At 36.5% G+C, this 6,000-nt stretch overlaps 1 protein-coding gene across 1 annotated transcript in view; it reads left to right on the top strand.

The window, feature by feature from the left end:
- Positions 1-526: 526 nt before the first annotated feature.
- Positions 527-6,000, top strand: part of SLC44A5 (solute carrier family 44 member 5) — a 406,025-nt gene continuing 400,551 nt past the window's right edge. The window contains exon 1 of the mRNA XM_030942323.1: positions 527-603. The gene's annotated coding sequence lies outside the window, so the exon portion shown is untranslated. The remainder of the gene's footprint in view (positions 604-6,000) is intronic.

The following is a 6,000-nucleotide window of genomic DNA, read 5'->3' as shown; positions in this document are numbered from 1 at the left end:
AATCTCTTTGATTTGACTTAGTCATTATTAGATTGTTCTGATGGATTACAGACCTCACAAATGAAAATAGTGTGAACATATTGATGGTAACTGCTGTTTGTCGGAGGTAGTTGCTTGATAGCTAGTTAAGGAAATGATGCTCTTGGGTCTCATTTTACTGTAGAGATGTTGGTAAGAGGGATATGGGTATGTCGGGTGATTTTCTTTCCCCTAAGCATTTGTGACAAGAAGGTGCTGTGATATTCAGGAAAGACACAAATAATAATAGATTATTTTAAAGATAACCATGGCCTACTTCCACCTCCAAACTTTCTACTTCTTTGCCAAAGATTAACAATGAAAAAATATACTAAGAATTTCTGTAGCTCTAGGACTTTGTTCAGTCTCCTTTCCCTCTTTATACTCCAAGTGACTCCTTTGAGGCTATCAAGGCTGGTAGGATCTCAGGGGTTACCTAAGAATGGGGTATGGCCCATAGTGATACTGCAACACAATGTGTTTATGACATCAGCTTTTTTTTTTTCTCACAGTAGTGAATCATGGCATGTTAGAGTTAGAAGGTTCAGTGTTGATGGAGCTATTGAGGAAATGATAGAGTAAGAGGTGAGTGACACTGCTAAATGCAAGAAGTCTATGTGTATAGGAAAATTGGTCAAGTTTATTATTCATAAATACATATTCTATGCAACTCAAGAAATACACACACACATGTGTGTGTGTATATATATATACACATATATATATGTATGTATATAGTGAAGTCTGAATATAAATTAGGAACTGAGCTCTTCCTCTCTCTACATGTGCATGTGTGTGTATATATATACACATACATATACATATATACTCATAGATATCCTGGGGAATTATTTAAAGAGAGTAGTATTTATACATCTGTTCCCTAGACCAACTGAGGTGCCCCAGTGCACTTCACTTTTCTAAAATGTCCACTTACACTTATGTATCTTCTCTTACTGTTCACCAAAATACCAACAATATTTTGGGCTGAGATGTTGATAACGTCTCTAGGAATCCTTACCTACTGGTATTCACACCTGTTCATACTCCCCTCCCAAAATGAATCACAGCTGATCATGTGATCAGTACTGTACAGCAGAAAATTACATCATAAAGACATACACTATGGCTTCTGCCTTGTTCTTTTATGTCCTTTGCTTTCTTATGTTGCTCATTTTGGGGAAACCAGATGCCATGTTGTAAAAATACTCAAGAATTCCTTGGATTGTTTTTTGAAGCAGAGATTCATAGAGATGTTGTCAACATTTCAGCCCAAAATATTGTCGGTATTTTGATGAATAGTAAGAGAAGATACATAAGTATAACTGGACTTTTTAGAAAAGTGAAGTCCATTGGGTCACCTTACTTGGCCTAGGGAGCTGATGTAGAAATATTACTCTCTCTAAATAATTCTCCAGGATATCTATGTATATGTATGTACATGTATATATGTGTGGAGAGAGGAGAAGAGCTCATTTCCTAATTTATATTCAGAATTCACTATGTGTGTGTGTGTGTGTGTGTGTGTGTGTGTATTTCTTGACTTGCATAGAATTCTTGAATCTTAGCTCTTTGTGGGAAGAACTGAGGCCTCCTGCTAACAACAACAACTTGCTAGTTATATGAGTGATCTATCTTGGGAACAGACCCTGCAACCAAGTCAAGCCTTCAGACGACTTTAGCTTCAGCCAACATCTGACTGAATTTTATGATTGGCCCTGGTCCAGAGCTATCCAATCATGCTGCTTCTGGATTCCTGAATCACAGAAACCATAAGGGATAATAAATGCTTACTTTTGTCTGAAACCACTAAAATTTGGGGGTAATATGTTACATAACATTAGATAATGAATATACCTGTGGTTCATTATTTTTGCACCTCTATCCTGAAATGTAATCTTTGTTACCAGTTTCAACACTGATCTTGAATCTTAGCCCTTTTTCCTAATTTAGTGAATTGGGCTGAAACCCTGAAGTTCTCTTTTCTTGTTTCTCTTGAGCTTCTTGTAGCAGCTTGCTTTCTCCTCTGCTTTTTTGAGTACTCATTCATGGCTCCTCTAGTTCTCTTAGTTTAGAAGGTACTTTCCAAATTGAAGCACTACCGAACCAAAAATCAGAGTGATAAAGAGAATACAAAAGCACTTAAATCTCCCAACAGCACAAGATTTCACAGTCCTCCAAACTAAGAAGACAGACAGTTTCTTAAAATCTATAATCTTTTATTCTCACCATCAAAAATAAGAGTGTGAGATAATGAATATGTTAAATAGCTTGATTTAGCCATTCCACAATGTGTGTAAATATCAAAACATCAAGTTGTACACCATAAATATATAAATTTTTACTTGTCAATTAAAAAAGAAAAAACCCAAAGAAATGAAACCCTAAAATATTCAAATGAAAATCTTTCCAACTGTATTTATCTATTCCTCCTTACCAAAGAATCCCTTCCTCCTCCCAGCCCAGCTAGTCCTTTGATGTGTAAATAGGAGACTGAGAAAGAGGATTTTAAAAAGGCAGGTTGCCATCTCTTCTACTTGAGAGTAGGATATTAATCTATTTTATTCATTCATGTAGTTCTCTATTCATTCAATAAGTGTTAATCAATCGCTTACTATATACTGGGCACCATTCTAAGCATGCTTGGGATAAATCCAGAAGCAAAATGAATTCTTCATGAGGTTTACACTGTAGATACGGAAGACAAACAATGAATAATAATCATAAATACATTGTTGATATTAAAAATTGAAAAGTGCCATGACAGAAAGAAAAAACAAATAAGCATAGTAAAGGGGATTTAGATTGCTAATCATGGGATGATGGTGGGCTAACTGCAAGTACTGATAGGGTAGGACCAATTGAAGAGGTAATATTGAAGGAGGTGAAACAGTGGAAGGGAAGGAGACTTCCAGAAAGAAGGAAAAGTCAGGGCAAAGACTCTACAGTGAAAATATACCTGGTATGTTTGACTAGCAGAAAGAAGAGCAAGTGGAATTAGTAAGGAGGATAGAAATAGAAAAGGAAGTCAGAAAAATGAGGGAAGACCAAATTATATTAAGCTTTTTAGAAAAATTTAAGGACTTTGGTTTTTACTTTGGGGAAATGTGGCACCAGTTCAGATTTTGAACAGAGGAAAAATATGATCTGACTTACATTTTAAAAGAATTGCTATGGCAACTGTGTTGAAAATATCGAGCCAATATGTAGGGGTAATGAGAAGCTGGAAGACAAGTAAGGAATCTTTTGCAATAACCCAGTAAAAATTTTCTTCTTTTGGTGGCTGAATAATATTCCAATGTGTACACACACACACATCCCTCACATTTCGTTTATCCATTCATCTGTGGATAGATGGATAGACACTTAGGTTGATTCCATATCTTTTTCTTTGGAAAAATATCTTTTCAGTTCCTTTGCCTATTTTTAGATTGGGTTATTTGGTGATTTCTTTCTTTCTTTCTTTTTTTTGGTATTGACTTACAACAACGTGGATAAACCTGGAGGATTTTATACTAAGTGAAATCAACCAGGCGCAAAAAGAAAAATACTGTACGATCTCACTTATATGTGGAATCTAAAAATGTTGAACTCATTGAAGCAGTGAGTACAATGGTGGTTGCCAAAGGCTGGGGGAGTGGAAGAAGTGAGGAGATAGTAGTCAAATGGTACAAACTTACAGTTGTAAGACAAGTTCTGGGGACTTAATATACAGCATAGACAGTGATGGATATTGTATTAGTTTGTTTTCGTGCTGCTAATAAAGACATACCCAAGATTGGGTAACTTATAAAGGAAAGAGGTTTAATTGACTGACAGTTCCACATGGCTGGGGAGGCCTTACAATCATGGCAGAAGGTGAATGAAGAACAAAGTCACATCTTACACGGCAGCATGCAAGAGAGCATGTGCAGGAGAACTCCCCCTTATAAAACCATCAGATCTTGTGAGACTTATTCACTATCATGAGAACAGCATAGGAAAGACCCACCCCCCTGATTCATTTACCTCCCGCTGGGTCCCTCCCATGACATGTGGGAATTATGGGAGTTACAACTCAAAATGAGATTTGGGTGGGGACACAGCCCAAACTATGTCAGATGTGTTATTTAATTTGGTTGTAATGATTATTCATTATACAATGTGTACATATACCAAATCATCATGTTGTGTACTTTGAACACATAGTCTTTATTTGTCAATTAATATTTTAAAATAAAAAGATGCTTATAAAAAATAATTCAGTTGAGAGATGATAGTGGCATCTATCAGGGTAGAAGCAGTGGAGAATAGGAGAAATGGAAGGATACTGAATATATTTTTCTGGTAGAACTTACATATATTTTAAAACTAACAGGATGTTTCACGTGAGAGAAAGAAAGGAGTGATGGATTAATGCACAGTTTTTGACCTAAACAACTAAGAGAAGGTGGAATTGGCATCAACTGATATTGGAAGATTGTGGAAGGGGCAAGTTTATGGGGAAGGGTCAGAAGTTTAGTTTTGGACACATTTGGGTTTGAAATATTTATTTGATATACAAGTGAAGACGACAAGTAAGAAGTTGGATATGTGAGTCTAGAGTCTTGGAGAGAGGCTTGCGCTGATCATATGAATTTGGAAGTCATCAGAACATCGGTGGTATTTAAGATTATAGACTGGATGACTCATTGGGAATTGAGTATAGATTGAGAGAAATGATCTGAGCCCAGGGCTACTCTATTATTAAGAGATAAGTGAGAAGGGGAGGAGTCAGTAAAGGAGATTGAGAAAGAGCAACTGGTGTCTAAGAAGTGGGTGTGGAGTCCTGGAACCAAGGAAGAAAGTGTATCAAGGAGGAGAATAATAATCAACAGTGTCAAATGCTGCCCATAGGTCAAGTAAGATCAGGGTTGAGAAATGGCTTTTGTATTTATTAATATGAAGGTCATTGAGGACCTTGATAAAGACAGTCCAGGTGAAGTGGTGGCAATGATGCTTTGAATGAAGTAGGTTAAGAGAGAATGGAGAGGAGGAAAGTTAAAGACAGCACAGTCAACTCTTTTGAAGGGTTTTGCTGTAAAGGGAGCAAAGAAATGATGATGTGGCTGGGGATGGGAGTTGTGGAGTTGAAAAAAGATTTGCTTTTTTAAGATGGAAGAATAATAGTGGGTTTTATTCCTTGTTGTTTGTTACTATCTGTGTTTTGAGGTGAGTTTTAACCTCTCTTTTACTATTTTCAATTTTGGGTGCTTTTTATGACAGTTTCCTGTAGAGGTAAGATGAATTAATGTAGAATGGTCTTATGCTGCCTAGTTCTAAAGATGTTTCTCTTTTATCATCTTTTATGTCTTTAAATATATTATCTTTAAGAAATATTAAATGGAGTATTAAGAGAGGTATAGAAGTGGACTTACTGACAAAATAATAAAATATGCCATATAGGAAAAAGTTTCCAGGAGACAAGAGTTTGCCAGTCATCTTGTTGCTGACTGTGGCAGTCCATTCCCTTACCTGAAAGGATCTTAAACAATGAAAGAAAGATTTAGAAATATTTTGTGCAGGGACTAGCCTAATGCTTCTCAACCAGGGGCAATTTTATAATGTCTGGAGATATTTTGGTTGTCATGACTGGAGTGGTGCTAGTGACATCCAGTGGGTAGAGACCAGGGACGCTGCTAACATTCTGTAATGTACCCCCTTACAACAAAAGATTAGCTAGTGCAAATTGTCAATGTTGCCAAGGCTGGGAAACTATGGGCTAGCCCCATCATCTTTCCATTCTTCCAGAGAGAAGCTAGGAAGCTGCTGCTGAAAAAGGGATTCAGAAGCAGCAGCTTTCCCTATTCCATTGTTCTGTGTTTAGATGAGACACAGCTTTTTGATAAATTATTAGAGTTCAAAATAAAGACATTTCTTTTCTGCCTTTGCTTTCTCTTTACCCCTTTCTATGGATTCCCATGCTATAACCGAGTTTTATAACTGTTAGTAGTTTCCTGTTAG

This window comes from Rhinopithecus roxellana, chromosome 12, assembly GCF_007565055.1.
Source record: "Rhinopithecus roxellana isolate Shanxi Qingling chromosome 12, ASM756505v1, whole genome shotgun sequence".
NCBI lineage: Eukaryota > Metazoa > Chordata > Mammalia > Primates > Cercopithecidae > Rhinopithecus > Rhinopithecus roxellana.
Note: the sequence above shows the minus strand (reverse complement) of the source record. Positions and strands in the feature narration are given on the sequence as shown.